A 19,456-nucleotide genomic window follows, 5' to 3' on the forward strand; every position below is an offset into this window, starting at 1 on the left:
ACATTAGCAAACCAAATTCAACAATATATGAAAAGGATCATATGCCACCATCAAGTGGGATATATTCTAGGGATGCAAAGATGGTGTAATACCCATAAATCATCAAGATACACATTAACAAAATGAAGGATAAAAATCATATGGTCATCTGAATAGATGCAGAAAAATTCAACATCTCTTCATGATAAAAACTCTCAAAAAAGAGGGAATATACCTCAACATATAAAGGTCATAATATGACAAGCCCACAGCTAATATCACACTTAACATTGCCTTTAAGATCAGGAACAAGAGAAGGATGCCCATTCTTGCCAGTTTTTTTCAACACAGTACTGTAACTCTTAGAGCAATTAGGCAAGAAAAAAATAATAAAAGGCATCCAAATTGGTAAGGAAGAATAAAATGATCACTATTCGCAGATAACATGATATTATATGTAGAAAACCCTAAAGATGCCACCAAAAAAAAAAAAAAAATCTTATTAGAACTAATAAATTCAAGGGGCGCCTGGGTGCCTCAGTTGGTTAAGCTCCTGACTCTTGATTTTGGTTCAGGTCATGATCTTGGGGTTGTGAGACTGAGCCTGGTATTGGGCTCTGTGCTCAACAGGGAGTCTGCTTGAGATTCTCTCCCTCTCCTCCTCTAGCTCTCTCTCAAAAATAAATAAATCAATGAATCTTAAAAAAAAAAAAACTAATAAATTCAGTAAAAAAATAAATTACAGGATAAAATTAATATGCAAAAAAGTTTCTACACACTAATAACAAACTATCTGAAAGAGAAATTAAGAACACAATCCCATTTACAATTGTATGAAAAAGAATAAAATACCTAGGTATAAATTGAACCAAGGAGGTAAAAGACCCATACACTGAAATCTATAAGACACTGATGAAAGAAAATGAAGATGACACAAATAAATGGAAAGATATTCCATGCTCATGGATTGGAAGAATATTGTTAAAATGTCCACACTATCCAAAGCAATCTACAGATTTAATATAATCCCTATCAAAATTTCAGTATCATTTTTTACAGGAATTTAACCAACAACCTTAAAATTTGTACGGGACCACAAAAGACTTCGAATAGCAACAACAATCTTGAGAAAAAAGAAAAAAGCTGGAGGCATCACAGTTCCTGATTTCTTTTTTTTTTTTTAAAGATTTTATTTATTTTTTTGAGAGAGAATGAGAGATGGAGAGCACGAGAGGGAAGAGGGTCAGAGGGAGAAGCAGACTCCCTGCTGAGCAGGGAGCCCAATGTGGGACTCGATCCCGGGACTCCAGGATCATGACCTGAGCCGAAGGCAGTCGCTTAACCAACTGAGCCACTCAGGCGCTCCACAGTTCCTGATTTCTAACTATATTACAAGGCTAAAACAATCAAAACAGTATGGTGTTGGCATAAAAACAGACACATAGATCAATGGAACAGAATAGAGAGCCCACACATAGATGGTCAATTAAGTTATGACAAAGGACACAAGAATAACAATGGGAAAAGGACAGTCTCTGCAGTAAATGATGCTGGAAAAACTGAACAGTCACAAGGAAAAGAATGAAACTAGATTACTATCTTACATTATATACAAAATTAACTCAAAATGGATAAGAAGGCTTGAATATAATACCTGAAACCATTAAACTTTTAGAGGAAAACATAGGCAGTCCACTCCTTGACACTGGTCTTGATGATTTTTTGGACCTGACACCAAAAGCAAAGGAAACAAAAACAAAAATGAACTCGTGGAATTACATCAAACTACAAACCTTCTGTACAGCAAAGGAAATTATCAACAAAATGAAAGGCAACCTAGTGAACGAAAAAAAATTTGGAAATCATATATGATAAGGAGTTAAAAATCCAAAATATATAAAAAACTCATACAACTCAATAGCAAAAAACAATCTGATTAAAAAATGGGCAGGGATGAGGCGCCTGGGTGGCTCAGTCGTTAAGCGTCTGCCTTCGGCTCAGGTCATGATCCCAGGGTCCTGAGATCGAGCCCCACATTAGGCTCTCTGCTCAGCGGGAAGCCTGCTTCTCCCTCTCCCACTCCCCCTGCTTGAGTTCCCTCTCTCGCTGTCAAATAAATAAAATCTTAAAAAAAAAAAATGGGCAGGGGACCTGAACACATTTTTCCAAAGACACACAGATGGCCAACAGGTACATGAAAATATGATGAACATCACTAATCATCAGGGAAATGCAAATAAAAATTACAATGAGATATCACCTCATACATGTTAGAATGGTTATTATATCAAAAGACAAGAAACAGCAACTGTTAGTGAGGATGTGGAGAAAAAGGAACCCTCGTACACTGTTGGTGGGAATGTAAATTGGTGCAGCCACTGTGGAAAACAGTATGGAGGTTCCTTTAAAAAATATATACTAACCATATGATTCAGCAATTCCACTTATGGGTATTTATCCAAAGGAAATGAAAACACTAACTTAAAAAGATACACCCCCCCATGTCTGCTACAGCATTATTTACAATAATCAAGATATGGAAACAACCTAAGGGTCTATCAGTGGATGAATGAATGGATAAAGAATATGTGGTATGTGAGTATGTGTACGTGTATACACATAATGAAGTACTATTCATTCATAAAAAACATAAAATCTTGCTATTTGCAATGAGATAGACCTTGAAGACATTATGCTAAGTAAAATAAGTCAAAGGCAATCCTGTATGATCTCACTTATATGTGGAATCTAAACAATGCAAAAGGAAAACAACAAAACACAACCCAAAGCTCACAGATACAGAGAACAGATTGGTGGTTGCCAGTGGTGGGGATGGGGGTTAGATGAAATGGATGAAGGTGGTCAAATATACAAACTTCCCATTATAAAATAAATAAGTCATGGGGATATAATGTAGAGCACAAAGACTATAGTTAATAATACTGTATTGCATATTTGAAAGTTGTGAAAGGAGTAGCTCTTTAAAGTCCTCATCATAAGAAATAATTTTTTCTAACTATTGTTAAAGTCAAACACAAATAAAGACCAGACTTCAAAATTCTCTGGACAGACAAAACTAGTTTAGTCATATAGGCAAAGCTTAATTTATTTTGCAAGGCAAGTGAGGCTAACTTGACATGGGACACTTCTTACTTGTGCCTCTGAAAATGATAAATGAAACTTAAATTGATCCCAAAACTGATATGAAATAATCACTAACCAATTCCCTTTCTTTTAAGAAAATTCTAATACTGTAACCAGTCATTACCTCTATAATACATAAGCTGCTTTATAATCATATACCTCTGAGCCTCCTTCCATGCTTTGATTGGAAAGCCTCTGGCTTGCAAACTGTCTTTGGTGTAAACACAATATACTTTTACTAATAGTACTTCAGGGATTCATTGGTTTTAGGTCTATTTTTTTTCCCTGAACTTCTGGCTCCATGGTGTCAGAAGTGGGATCCAAAGAAGCTACCCAATGACTCCAAGTAAGGTGAGCAACCAGGTGCTGTATCCACACACCACAATGGGCTCAATGATTTCTCACTGACTCTGGAGTTTGAGGGTATATCTTTCTTGATCTGAACTCCACTATCTGTTCCGGACTCTCCAGCTTCACTGTGTACATTTGCTTTCTGTTTTTGTTGAAGCTATTCAGTAAGTCACCCTTCTGTATGTAAAGGGAAAAACCCATGATTCTCGATTTTACACCATGGTACAATTACTGGGGCCCCCAGAGATGATTTGTGTTAGGGACTCTAAAGGCAAAGATGTGTTCTACCTGGTCTGAAACTCTCTCTGTCCTATAAAGACTCCTCCCTTTTATAATGTATAGCCACTATAGATGAGGATCTTGTGTACTTTTTTTTAAAGACTTTATTTATTTGAGAGAGAGAGGGAGAGCATGAGAGAAGGAGTGTGTACACGAGAGAGCACCAACTGGAGGGGGGGGGCAGACGGAGTGGGAGAAGCAGACTCCCTGCTGAGCAGGGAACCCTCCACAGGTCTTGATCCCAGGATCCTGGGATAATGACCTGAGCCCAAGGCAGACACTTAACCAACTGAGCCACCTAGTCACCCTGGATCTGGTGTACTTTTGGAAAATGAGTGTGAACTTTCAAAAAATTTGAAATTGTAGTGGCCCCTTTGGAGGAAACTTTAACTTAGATAAACCCACCTTAAACAGCTCCCTTGAAAAGGGAGGATCAAAACTCTCAGAGATAATGAAATGCATTCTTTGATTGGTATGTAGAAACTTCTGAAAGGCAAAATGAGGGGTGCCTGGGTGGCTCAGTCGTTAAGCGTCTGCCCTCAGCTCAGGTCATGATCCCAGGGTCCTGGGATTGAGCCCCACATCGAGCTCCCTGCTCCACAGGAGGCCTGCTTCTCCCTCTCCCACTGCCCCTGCTTGTGTTCCCTCTCTCGCTGTGCCTGTGTCAAATAAGTAAATAAATAAAATCTTAAAAAAAAAAAAGGCAAAATGACTCCAAAAATAGCTTCTGCAGAAGAATCCTTATAGCACACAAAGTTTAGTAAGAAACTTTGACCATCTAACAAGGCAATCTTAACTTAGTCTCTGCCAAATACATTTCTGAATTCAGCTATTCTTTTGAGTTCTATATTATTGTACCCAAAACATAGCAAAAATTTTAAAGTGAAAATATAAGATCTCTCTGTGTGTGTCTGTATGTTTATGTAAATCTATGTATATGTATATGTGATATTTTTAAGAGAGTTCTATTTAATTGACTAAAAGTGAAAGAAACAGTTGTATAAATTAACTTTTCCTAAAACTCAGAAATACATAACCTAACCCAAATGTTTTCCAAGTTTACATGATATGGGATAATCTTTGGTAAACAGAAAGGAGTTTAAGTTTGTTGGTTTAATAAATACAGGCATGTATTCAGAATTATCAACATAAATGTAATGCAAACATGCAACTTTTCTACCTGGGTTTACCAGTCAAATAAACTCATGCTATATTTATGTTGCAAAATTTGTCAAGAAGAAAAATAATTTAAAATGATGGTTAGCAGTTTCATGTCTAACCTAAGCACAATTGTTAAAAACAAGTAATTTAAATACATTTAAATAAAAGCTTACATTAAGTTAAACTATATAATGAATATTCATTGAATATATAGGTCATTCTCAAATAAGAAAATATACTGAGACATTGATAGCTAAACATGTTTATCTACTTTTTGGCCACTTCATTTCAAGTAGGCTCTATATCCAGGGTGGAGCCCAATGCACGCACAATCCTAGATCAAGACCTGAGCTGAAATCAAGAGTCAGATACTTAAGCCACTAGCCACCCAGGTGCCTCTACTTTTGGCTTTTTAATTTTTAGAGACAAAAGATATTTGGGTTTATTAATATTGCCACACTGAATACTACAAAATACTACAAAAATATGTCTCCAAAAACTGTAAAGTTTTTATAACTATGTATTTGTTAAGTTTGCTAATGTACTATGGGATGCTAATATATGAAAGACCGTTCACAATTGCCTGTGCCTTAGTTTTCACTGGAAGGTAAAGATTACTAATAGTTAAAATTTATAATCAATATGTAAATATAAACCTACTAGAAACAGTTAACATTTATAATCAATGTGTAAAAATAAACCTACTAGAAAAGTAAAAGTAAAAGGAAGCAATTTTGTATACAAAATGTGGGAAGAAAATCATGTGTATTTATGTGCAGAGTACACAAAGAATATAGGATGTGTTTTCATTATGAAGAAAGAGTACTGTTGTCTAAAATAAAATGACTGGTTGTTCCAGAAGAAGAAAGTAAGAAAGAGTGGGATAGAGGCTAAATGGATATAGAAGTTGCAGAAAGTTTGTGGGAAAGAAATTTTATGTTGTGAGGCCAAAGCTGGGTAAAATTGAATAGATTTACTGCAAGATTTTTTTTTTAAAGATTTATTTATTTATTTTAGAGAGAGTAAGCAAGTGTGCGCGTGCAAGTGGGGAGAGGGGCAGAGGGAGAGAGAATCCCAGGCAGCCTCCCCACTGAGTGTGGAGCCTGATGTGGGGCTCGATCTCATGACCCTGAGATTATGACCTGAGCCAAAATCAATAGTCAGACGCTTAACTTACTAAGCCACCCAGGCATCCCTAAGGGTTTTTAAAAATAAGCTTTAATATATAGTGTATATTGTATAAAACTCTAACTTAATTTCCTTTCATCTGCTAAAAGGACAAAGTTTTCTTGGACTATTTCTCTGCTCTTGATAAGATTATGAAAGGTTTTTCTTTGCTTTTTAAGTAATCTCCCTAGAAAACAAAGATTCTGTTTTATCAAAATAATATTCTGTGGTTCATGTTGTCTTTATCATGCTTTTGATTACTTAAAAAAAAGTCTTCTCTATTAAAAGAGCTAAGGGTTTTTTTTTTTCCCTACAAATATATGGCTTTCTGTATTTGCCTTTGAAATCTTTTGTCACTTCGGTGGAATGGATAACTAAGTATTGTTTCACAGTGAACTGTTATCCTATTTGTTCAAATGTTTTAAATTTTTGACATTTTTAAAATTTTTATTTTTATATTTTTTTAAGAGAGGGGGAGGGGCAGAGAGAGAGAGGAGAAAGAATCTCAAGCAGGCTCCACACTGAGTGTGGACTCAATCTCATAAGTGCGAGATCATGACCTGAGCTGAAACCAAGAGTTGGATGCTTAAACAACTGAACCACCCCAGTGCCCCAAATCTTTTGACATTTTTAACAAACTTCAGCAAATCAAATTCTGAATGAAGTCTTTTTGAATTTGAACTAACTTTGGGATTTTCCTGAAGAACCCTAAAAAATCTCAAAAGTTGTGTTCTCTCTCTGTATAAAAGAGAAATATTAATTTATTTAGGCTTATTTGCTCTGTTAAACTACATGGGAAATATTGTTGAATAAAAAGTAATGCTTAATCTTCTTAGATTATAATCATATGGTTATATGCTATTTTTTTTTTCTTAAGATTTTACTTATTTATTTGAGAGTGAGAGAGAGCGCATGAGTAAGGGGAGGGGCAGAGGGAGAAGCAGACTACCTGCTGAGCGGGAGGCCCTATGCGGGGCACGATCCCAGGACTCCGAGAGCATGACCTGAGCTAAAGGCGGACAATTAACTGACTGATCCACCCAGGTGTCCCTGGTTATATGTTATTAAATATAACTGTTCCAGAAATTATACAAAGTTCCTAAAATTGTAGTATGTCCTGGTATGATGTTATTAGTTATAATTCCAGTTATTATTTTACAGTACTATATATCACAAAGATAACAGTCTGCTTCTCAAATGAATCTTTTTTTTTTTTTTTTTGGCAAACTCTTACCAGATCTTTAACCAAAGCTATTTTGAAGTCTTGTCATGCACAGACATTTATTGTTTTACTCTTGAATTTTCTCTGGAAGCATTTACAATCAACTACAGGCAAAGATGCTTCATCTTCAAAAAGATTCATGGAAAAGACCCTCACCAGTATTCTAGAATACAGGTTTCTGATAACTTTAAATCATAACACTGGACTAGATAAGCATTTTTAAAAATCTAGTGGCAAGGGGATTGATTCATAAAGCTGCTAACCCAAGATGAAACAAAAGTGTAAGTCTCTGAATAAACCAATGAAGATGATTATAAGTACAAATAAAAAAAAAAGCAAATCAAAACTACAATGAGGTATCACCTCACACCTGTCAGAATGGCTAAAAAAAACCCCACAAGAATGGGGCATGTGGCTGGCTCAGTTGGTAGAGCATGCAACTCTTGATCTCAGGGTTGTTAAGTTTGAGTCCCAAGTTGGGCATAGAGATTACTTAAATGAGAAAATAAATAAATAAAAACTTAAAAAAACCCACAAGAAACAAGTGTTGGTGAGGATGTGGAGAAAAAAGAACCCTTTTGCATTCTTGGTGGGAATGCAAACTGGTGCAGCCACTATGGAAAACAGTATGGAGGTTCCTCAAAAAGTTAAATATAGGACTACCCTATGATCCAGAAATCATACCACCGGGTTATCTACTCCAAAAATACAAAAACACAAATTCAAAGTGATACATGCACCCTTATGTTTATAGCAGCATTATTTACAATAGCCAGATTATGGAAGCAGCCCAAGTGTCCACCAATAGATGAATGGATAAAGAGGGAGTGGCATATATATATTATTTAGCCATAAAAAGTATGAAACCTTACCATTTGCAATGACGTGGATGGAAACAGAAAGTATAGTGCTAAGCAAAATAATAGTTAAAAATAGGACTACCCTATGATCCAGAAATCATACGACTGGGTATCTACCCCCAAAATACAAAAACATATGCCTGAAACTGTCATTCTCATTTTATCTTCTAAAAAAGCTCCAAACTCAAATCTAGAAATTTTCTCAACTGGCTGCTGTCTAAACTCAAAAATGAATTTATAATTTGTTTGAGCTATTAACCCTTGTTTTTCTTTTATTTCCATAGAAATGCCTCTTATTAAATTACTTGATTGCTCACATCATGGAGGTCTAGTTAAGGTGGAAAGTCATCTGTAATTCTGCCTCCTGAAATAAAACATCCTCATGTTCATGCTGTCCAAAATAATCATGAGGACATGTGATTGTTAATACATCTATTGTGCCTATATAAAATAACTAAAAAAATGTAGATTGAATTAGAAAGGTAAAACCTGAATCTGATTAGAACACATTTGATTAAATGGTTAAATCTTGGCTTCTGGGAATCTCTGCTCTGGGGAATTTTTCAATCCTTGGCTATTATTCTCCTTAGAGAATCATATCTCCTTATCAATCATTTCAATGTTTCTAGTGTGTTATATCCTCTCAAAGGTTTTGAACGCCTTTGGGCAGCAACTCACACCTCAAATTATAACCATCAGGATTAGACAACTCGAGGAACTCAATGATCTGACCTCCCACGTATATGACGATGATCTGACTGCTGGCAACAGTGACTACATGACCCTCCATCCTCAGGACTCAGCTATTGGAAACAGTGAATGTGCCTGGCTACATCAATAGTGGTAACCAAGAGTAACGCTATACTAGTTGGCTACACTCAGCTTGCTAAGAGAATGACCAAAAAGGAATTGTTAGAATCAAACACATATGGAGACCAGAGCTTGTCTTGGAGCTTATTTTGCAAGGCAAGTGAGGCTAACTTGACCTGGGTCTCTTCTTGCTTATGCCTCTGGAAATCATAAGCGAAACTTAAACTGTTCCCCCATGAGGTAACCAATAATTCCCTTTCATTTAAGAAAATTCTAATATTATAACTAATCACTGGGAAGAATAAACAGTCACTGTCTCTACACTATATAAGCTAGTTTACAATAATAAACCTCTAAGCCTCATTCCATGTTTTGATTTGAGTGCTCCTGGCTTGCAAACTGTCTTTCTGGTGTGTGCTTTTTCAGTATGCTTTTATCAATTACTACTTCAGTGATTCATTGGTTTTACTTCTGTATTTTTCCTGAACTTTTGATACTATGTATGGTGATGGATGTTAACTAGACTTAATGTGGAGATCATTTCACAATATATAAAAATATGAAATTATGTTATGTATCTCAAACTATTATGTTGTATGTCAATTATACCTCAATTACAAAAGAAAAGTGGAACTGAGTGACAACCTTCCATGGCTAAGAGCATGAAGATTAGAGCCCAGGGCCAGGTAAGAGAAGAGTGGAGGGACGCCTGGGTGGCTCAGTTGGTTAAGCGTCTGCCATTGGCTCAGGTCATGATCCCAGGGTCCTGGGATTGAGTCCCGCATCGGGCTCCTTGCTCAGTGGGGAGCCTACTTCTCCCTCTGCCTGCCACTCCCCCTGCGTGTGCTTGCTCTCTCTTTGACAAATAAATAATCTTAAAAAAAAAAAAAGAGCAGAGTGGAGGGAACCCAAGTGAAACCATTTCCTTTGTAGGAACTTCAAAGGGGTATAGCCATGAACAAGAGTAAAGCTGATATTGACAAGCATCTTGGGGTTTGTAGTTCTCCTTCTGACAATCAAAACCTCTGAAAAGGCCTGGGGTAATCCCGGATTGCTAAGCGCTCACAAGTGCCTGGCAGAAGCAAAGGTGAATCCTTTCTCGAGGAGTACACAACCTTAGGTTTCGACAATTTCTGCAAACAGTTTTTATAAATAAAACATCTAGCACTCAACTGAAAAATAACTAGGCACACAAGGAAAATTTTATAACTGAAACCAGCAGAAACAATGGACATTAGAAACATACCAACAAGCACACCACATACTGGAGTAATCCAACTCCAAGTATAAAACCGCTATGCTTACTATGTTTGAGGAGATAAAGGACATAATTTGAAATTTTTCATCAGAGAGCTGAAAAGAAGGGAAATCAAGTGTTCTAAAATGAGGTAGCGATAATGGTTGCACAACTCTGAATATACTAGAAAACACTCTTTGTACACTTTTAAAGGGTGAATTTTATGGTAGATGAGTTGTATTTCAAAAAAGTGGTTATTAAAAAAAGAAACAAAAAGTCTAGATAACAAAACAAAAATAAATGAAGTAAAATAGCATGTAGACACAACAATGGACACTGTCAGAAGCCTCCATCAACCAATGAATTAGTCTGCAGCTCTTTCCTACCTCTACCGGTCTATGTCATAGCACTTTGGGATGATAAGGTTTTCAAAAAGTTTGCAAAATATTTCTTTACCAATTCCATGAGAGCAGGGACATGCTAAAAAACTCATGAAACAGAACCAACAAGATGGATTGACTTCCTTCAGGACATGAAAAAAACCCAGCAGGGACAAAGCTGAATCAGAATCTCTTAGTAATGTGAACTGGGGTAGAGTCAGAGAACAAGCCAGTGAGAAATGGAAGTTGAGAGGCTGAATTACCATGCCATAGTGAAGAAACAGAGGCCAGGAGGGACCAACTATGAGCTGGAGTTAGAAAGGAGCTGACACTCAAGGATGGCTTCTGAATTTCTGGCTTTGCTGGCTGAGTAGGTAGAGGTATCACTTACTGAGTTAGAAAAGATTGGCACAGGACAATATTTGGTGCAGTGAGGAGAGAGAATCAGAAGTCCAACTTTAAAGAGTTCTAAAAAAAAAAAAAAAGCTTAATTGTGCATATATTAAATTTGAGATGACTACTTGATAACCAAAGAGGGATGTCACTTGTCTATTCACTTGTGTATATACATCTGGAGCTCAGGAGATATCTGGGGCAGAAATATAAATTTGAGAATAGGATATGAAGTAGGTATTTGAGAAAAATGAAACAGAAGATGTAGGCAGACCAAACGGATATACAATACACCATGAAAAGAAATTTGGATTTTTATCCTGAAGGCCACATGGGACATTAGCTTTATATGGCAGACAGGTGACTAGCTGCAGTGTAAGGGACATACTGGAGAACCAGAGACATTAAGGAGGGTAACAATTAGGGCCTTTACAGTAATCCAGGTAAGACATGGGAATTCTCATATACAGTTTTATATCCTGACTTTTTCACTTATAACACGAGCATTTAACAATGTCACCAAAAGCTCTCTGGAAACATAGTTTTAAAAGACTAAATAACCTACCCACCTGTGAATGTAATCTACCTAACCAGTACAATGCAATTAGGCATTTTGGCTATTTTAAGTTTTTTTTAAGGAACCTATTCGTTCATAATTTACCTATCCTTTGCCCCCCACCTCAGTGATAAAATCTCTGGCAAACCTCAGAGGTTTTCCAAATTTATTTGATTAGTACTAGTTACCCAGTTTTACCTTCTCATTTGATTTATAACTTTTTCTCAACCAGCTGAAGTTTGAACTAGACTTAGAAACTTGTAGTAAAAAAGGCATGGCTGGGATGAGTCACCAACTGTACCATCTGACCCCCCCCATTTCTTGTCCCCATGCAGTCAGGCAGTGCTGTCACACCCGTGCTAAAGCACACTGAAAAGCCCATGCATAGTCCTCCCATGAAAACAACTGGGGGAGCTGTGTGTTCAAGATGGGGCAGAATAAGATGGTGGATCCTCTAACAACTTTAGTTCCATGTGGAGTGCAGTCCTCCGCCATTTCATGTAGGACATGAGGCACAGGCAAAACATAAACTTTATTGTATGAGCTGCTGAGATTTTAGGGCTACTTGTTACCCCAGTATAATGGAGACTATCCCAATATAGTGCATGTCTTCATCATTTCTGCCACTTTGCTCTCTTCCTCTTCTTCCCCACTTACTAGGTTGCATCTGGCTCTTCCAGGGTTGGAGAAGTAAAAACAGAGAGAAGACAGTTCATGGAACCAATATTCAGAAGACCCAGGTTTTGAAATTTATAGATAAGGATTATAGTTTATTATAACTATACTCAGTGGAATCAGGAATATAGATTTGCAATGAATGAAAAGTTAAGAGGTCACAGCAGAAAAACAGAAGCTATATATATTTTAAAAAACCAAACAGAAATTCTAGAATTGGAAAAGACAATACTCAAAATAAAAAATTCACTAGATGGGATTAACAGTGCAGTGGAAGTAATAGAGGAAAGAGTTACTAAAAGAAATTACCCAATCTACAGAAGATAGAAAAAAGATGGGGAAAAAAACGAACAGAGACTCAGGGACCTAAGGGATAATATCCAGAAGGAGGAGATAAAGACAGGACAGAAAACTGTTCGCAGAAATGACCGACATCGCCCCAAATCTGGTGAAAGATACAAATTTATAGATTCAAGGTCAGTACGTCTTAAGCAGGAAAAATATGAAGAAAGCCATACTCAGCCACATCATAATCAAACTGCTGAAACCAAAAATAAAATCTTGAAAGCACCAAAGAAAAATGATAACTTACATACTACAGAACAACAGCTTGAATGACTACTGACTTAGAATGGAGGCCAGAAGGGGCACCTCGGTGGCCTAGTTGTTAAGCATCTGCCTTCAGCTCAGGTCATGATCCCAGGGTCCTGGGATTGAGCCCTGCATCAGGCTCTCTGCTCCGTGGGAAGCCTGCTTCTCCCTCTCCCACTCTGCCTGCTTGTGTTCCTGCTCTATCTCTCTGTCAAATAAATAAATAAATAAAATCTTAAAAAAAAAAAACACCAATTTTTTTTTTTTTTTTAAAAGAATGGAGGCCAGAAGACAGAGAGGGCTGAATTGTGGATCCTCCCAAAATGTATCTGTTCCAGTCCAAGTTGATGATATACAAGGATCCTGAACTCACCTCCTCCCATAGACACATGGAATCTACAGTTACAGATGGAACAATTTCCTCTGAAAAACAAACAACAAACAAAAAGAAAACAAAAAACACCCAAACCAGCTGAATAATGCCTATGCATTGGGTGAAATAGAGAAAACTCACATAGAAGCAGGTAGGAGAGACTGAGACACAATTTCCCCATGACGCCCACCCTTAGTGTGGTGCCCCACAATCAGAAGGGAACTCAAAACCCCAAGCTTCTCATTGAGAAGTGAATGGTTTTTTTTTTTTTTTTTTTTATTTGAGAGAGAGAGCACATGAGATGGGGGGAGGGTCAGAGGGAGAAGCAGACTCCCCGCCAAGCAGGGAGCCCGATGCGGGACTCGATCCAGGGACTCCAGGATCATGACCTGAGCCGAAGGCAGTCGTTTAACCAACTGAGCCACCCAGGCACCCGAGAAGTGAATGGTTTGAACTCCACTTCTGGCACGCCAACTTTTAAGACCTGTATCTGGAAGGTGAGCCACAAAACATCTATCTATCTTTGAAAGCTACTGGGGCTTGAGTCCATGAGAACTACAAGGCTATAGAGCACTAAGGAACAATTCTTAAAGGGCTATGTACACAGACTCACCCACTCCCAAAGCCCAGCACAGAGGTAGTCAACTGAAAAGTGCCCAGGCTTCTGTGAAAGAGGCTTATTTGCTTATCTTAAAGTATTAGCCCAGTGTGACACATATCTAGTCTACTAAAATATTATCCCATGATGGAGGCCAGTAGGCACCATCCTTGTGCTCTTTGCTTGCTCAAATGTACTGGTGTCTCCCAGAAAAGGGCTTGTACCCTCATTTGGCCCTCTGATCTTTGCAGCTGCTGCCCAGAGGACATCCCTAGGTCACCTGGCCCTGGTCAGTGGGACTTACACTTGTGGGTCCCACAGGTCTGTAACAAATAAAAATAGAGTTCCTAGGGGTGCCTGGCTGGCTCAGTTAGTAGAATACAGGACTCTTGATCTCAGGGTTGTGAGTTCAAGCCCCACGTTGGGGCTTGTTGAACATCTGTTGAACAGATGAACAAAGTAAGAATTTCAACAAAGAGAAATACAGAGCCTATTTGAAAAAAAAAAAAAAACAAAGAGTTCTTAACCAGCTACCACTCCAAGGGCATGGTAAAAGGGCAACAGACTAAGATGCCCAATCTTTCTGTGAAAGAGGCCCATTCTCTTATATTCAGAGCTGTGGCCTGAGGGGCAGGCTTCTAATGAAACACACATTTAACAGCTGAATGTCATCCTCTCCGGAGACCTTGGAGAGCAGGTGCTATCATTGGGCTTTCCTTCTGCCACTCTCTAGAGCTCAGTATCTTCCAGAGAGAAGCTTGTACTCATGTCTGGTACCCTGGTTTTTATGCCCAGTGCGTGGTACTTGAGGCTACCGCCCAATGTCCCTTGATCCCCTAAATCTGGTGGGCAACAGGGCTTGTGTTCCTTGGGTCCCAGGAAGGTGACTGCAACAACCAGAGGCAGTTCTTGGCTGGTTACTGTCCCTAGGGCACAGTGCAGAGAGCAGAGTGAAACACGTCACCAATCTCTGTAAACAGGCCTGTTTGCTTATCCTGGAGTTTCAGGCTGAGAGGCAAGCTCCAGGTTTGGCACACATCTAGGGGCCTGCTGAGCGGCTTTCCAGGGATGGAGGCTGGTGGATGCCATCTTTGCGCTCTGCTTCTGCTTTGCTATAGGTTGCCAGTATCTCCCAGAAAAGAGCTTGTATGCTCATGTGGTGGCCTAACTCTTATAGCTGCTGCCCAGGGGACACCTCTAGATCATATGGCTCTGGTGGCTAGTGAGGCTTATGCTTGCAGTCCCACAGGACTATATTATTTGCATACTCTAAAAGCTGCTGCCCATGGGTCTTAACTTTCAATCGGTCTGAATCTAGGTGCTGACTGAGATCCTCCCTTTTGGGACACTGAGAGGTCTTAGCATACCCTCAACTACTGATAGCCACTAAAAATAAAGTAAGCTGCTTGGACAATCATAAAGGTGTCAGAAACAACGAAGAGCTAGGGCAAGGTTAAACAATAAGCTTCATCTCATACATGATGCCCTTCCTTTGAAGTTTGAGAGATGTGGCTGTTTTATGTAACACATACAAACCAACAGAGAGAATCAAGGAAAATAAAGACACAGAGATGAATATGTTCCAAACAAACAAACAAACAAGATAAAACTTCAAAAAAATGTTAATGAAACAGAGATAAGGCTTTACCTGATAAAGAGCTCAAAGTCATGGTCATAAAGATGTTCATCAAATTCAGGAGAAGAACAGATGAACAAAGTAAGAATTTCAACAAAGAGAAAATATAAGAAGGTACCAAAAAAGAAGTCACAGAGCTGAAGAATACAATAACTGAAACGAAAAATACAACAGAGAAGTTCAACAACAGCCTAGGTGAAGCAAAAGAAAGGATCAGTGAACTTAAAGATAGGGTACTGGAACTCACCCAACCAAAGCAGCAAAAATGAAAAAAAGAAAAAAAGTAAAGAGAGCCTAAGGGACTTGTAGGACAACACCAAGTGTCCAACATCCACATTTAGGTGTTTCAGAAGAAGAGAAAAGAGGCAGAAAACTTATTTAAAGAAATAATGACAGGGGTGCCTGGGTGGCTCAGTCACTAGGCGTTTGCCTTTGGCTCAGGTCATGATCCTAGGGTCCTAGGATCAAGCCCCCATCGGGCTCTCTGCTCTGTGGGAAGCCTGCTTCTCCCTCTCTTACTACCCCCTGCTTATGTTCCCTCTCTCGCTGTGTCTCTCTCGGTCAAATAAATAAATACAATCTTAAAAAAAAAAAAAAAAAGAAATGCGGACAGAAGACTTCCCTAACCTGGGGAATGAAACAGACATCAAGATCAAGGAAGCCCAAGACGTTTCAAAGAAGATGAACCCAAAGGGACCCATACCAAGACCCATTATGATTACAGTATCAAAAGTTAAGATAAGGAGAAATCTTAAAAGCAGCAAGAGAAAAATAACTTGTTACGTATCAGGCTATCAGAAGATTTTTCAATGGAAACTTTGTAGGCCAGAAGAGAGTGGCATGATATATTCAAAATGTGAAAGAAAAGAAAACACCACCAACTAAGAATACTCTACCTGGCAAAGTTATCATTTAGAATGAAAGGAGAGAGGTTTCTTTTCTTTTTAAAAAGATTTTATTTATTTATTTGACAAAGAGAGACAGCAAGAGAGGAAACACAAGCAGGGGGAGTGGGAGAGGGAGAAGCAGGCTTCCCGCTGAGCAGGGAGCCCGATGTGGGGCTCGATCCCAGGACCCTGGGATCATGACCTGAGCTGAAGGCAGACGCCTAATGACTGAGCCACCCAGGCGCCCCAAGAGAGAGTTTTCAACACAAGCAAAAGTTAAGGAGTTTACCACTAGACTGGCCTTAGAGAAATGTTAAAGGGACTTCTTTAAGCTGAAAATTTAAGGGTACTAATTGGTAACAGGAAAACATATGAAAGTAGAAATCTAACTGGTAAAGGTAAATATATAGTAAAATTCAGAAAAATCTAATCTTGAAAGGCAGTGTGTTATGCACTTATAAAGCTAGTATGAGGGATGCCCGGATGGCTCAGTTAAGCATCTGCGTTTGCCTCAGGTCATGAGGGATGGAGTCCCACATCAGGCTCCTTGCTCAGCAGGGAGCCTGCTTCTCCCTCTGCCTGCCACTCCCCTACTTGTGCTCTCTCTCTCTCTGACAAATAAATAAAATCTTTAAAAAAAAAAACCTAGTATGAAAATTAAAAGATAAAACTAGTAAAAAGAACTACACAATAACCTAAGAAATACACAAGACAAAAAGATGTAAATTGTGACATCAAATGGTGTGTGACACATGGTGTGTGAGGGGGATAAAAATGCAGAGATTTAGAATGTGTTCAAACTTAAGTTGTTATCAAATTAAAACAGACTGTTACAAATATAACTTGTTTATGTAAGCCTCATGATAACCACAAAGCAAAACTGAACAGTAGATACATAAGATAAAGGAATCTATCCATACCACTATAGAAATATCAAATCATAAAAGAAAAGAGCAAGAGAAGAAAGGAACAGAAGGATTAAAAAATAACCAGAAAACAATTAACAAAATTAAAGTAAGTACATACCCATTAATAGTTGCTTTAAATGTAAAAGGACTAACAACTCTAATCAAGAGACATAGTGGCTGAATGTATAAAAAAATAAGACCTATCAATGTGCTGCTTATAAGATATTCACTTCAGATGTAAGGACACAAACCAAAAGTGAAAGGATGGAAAAAGATACTCCATGCAAATGAAAACCAAAAGAAAGTTGGGGTAACTATACCAATTCCTGACAAAAAAGACTTTAAAACAAAGACTATAAAAAGAGACAAATATATTGCAAGATGATAAAGGGGTCAATCCAACAAGAAGATATAACATTTGTAAATATTTATGCACCCAGCACAGGAGCACCTAAATATAGAAATGAAATATTAACAGGCCTGAAGGGAGAAATAGACAGCAATACAACAATGGTACGGTACTTTAACACCCCACTTTTCTCAATGGATAGATCAACCACAAAGAAAATCAATAAATAAGGAAACGTTATTGACCTTAAATAAAACATTAGACTAGATGGACTTAACAGATATATATAGAACATTTGATCCAAAAGCAACAGAATACACGTTCTTCTGATGCACACACGGAACATTATCCAGGATAGATCATAGGTTAATCCACAAAAAAAGTCTGAAAGAAGATTGAAATCATATCAGGCATCTTTTACAACCACAATGGTACAGAACTAGAAATTAATTATAAGAAGAAAACTGGAAAATTCACAACTGTGTGGAGATTAAACAACATGTTACTAAAAAACCAAAGGGTCAAAAAAGAAATCAAAAGGAAAAAAAAAATAGGGGTGCCTGGGTGGCTCAGCTGGTTAAGTGTCTGACTCTTGGTTTCAGCTTAGGTCCTGATCTCATGGGTTGTGAGATAAAGCCCCAAATTGGGCTCCATACTCAGCAGAGTATCCTTGGATATTCTCTCCCTCTGCCCCTCTCCCTGTTCGCGTGTGCTCTCTCTCTCCCAAAAAAACAAATCTTTAAAAAAAAGATACCTCAAGACAAATGAAAACGGAAATACAACATCTCAAAATTTACAGGATGCAGCAAAAGCAGTTCTAAGAAGGAAGTTCATATTGATAAGCACCTACATCAAGAAACAAGAAAAATCTCAAATAAATAATCTAACTTTACACCTCAAGGAACTAGGAAAAGAACAAATGATGCCCAAAGTTAGTACAAGGAAGAAAATAACAACAAATAGAATGAAATAAATGAAATAGAGACTAAAAAGACAACAGAAAAGATCAATGAAACTAAGAGCTGGTTCTTGGAAAAGATAAACAAAATAAACCATTAGCTAGACTTACCAAGAGGAGACTCAAATAAATAAAATCAGAAATGAAAGAGGAGATGTTACTGATAACACAGAAATACAAAGATTCGTAAGAGACTGCTACGAACAACTATATGACAACAAACTGGACAACCTAGAAGAAATGGAGAAATTCCTAGAAACATACAACTTTACAAGACTGCATCATTATGAAATAAAAAAATCTCAATAGACTGATTATGAGTAAGGTGATGGAATTAGTAATCAAAAACCTCCCATAAACAAAAGTGTAGGACCAGATGGCTTCACTGGTGAATTCTAACAAACATTCTAAGAAGAATCAATACTAAAACTTCTCAAACTCTTCCAAAAAAGAGAAGGGAACACTTCTAAACTCATTTTTTAAAAAATTTTATTTATTTATTTATTTCACAGAGGGAGAGACACAGCGAGAGAGGGAACACAAACAAGGGGGAGTGGGAGAGGGAGAAGCAGGCCTCCCGTGGAGCAGGGAGCCCGATGTGGGGCTCGATCCCAGGACCCCGGGATCATGACCTGAGCCAAAGGCAGATGCTTAACAACTGAGCCACCCAGGTGCCCCTCTAAACTCATTTTTTAAGGCCAGCATTACCTGATACCCAAACCAGACAAAGATGCCTCAAGAAAAGAAAATTATAGGCCAATATGACTGATGAATATAAACGCAAAAATCCTCAACAAAATATTAGCAAACTGAATTAAAAAATACATACACCATGATCAAGTGGGATTTATTCCAGAGATGCAAGGGTGGTTCAACACATGTAAATTAATTAACTTGATACTACATTAACAAAATGAAGGATAAAATCATATGATCATCTCT

The sequence above is a fragment of the Zalophus californianus genome, chromosome 5, assembly GCF_009762305.2.
Source record: "Zalophus californianus isolate mZalCal1 chromosome 5, mZalCal1.pri.v2, whole genome shotgun sequence".
Classification (NCBI taxonomy): Eukaryota; Metazoa; Chordata; class Mammalia; order Carnivora; family Otariidae; genus Zalophus; species Zalophus californianus.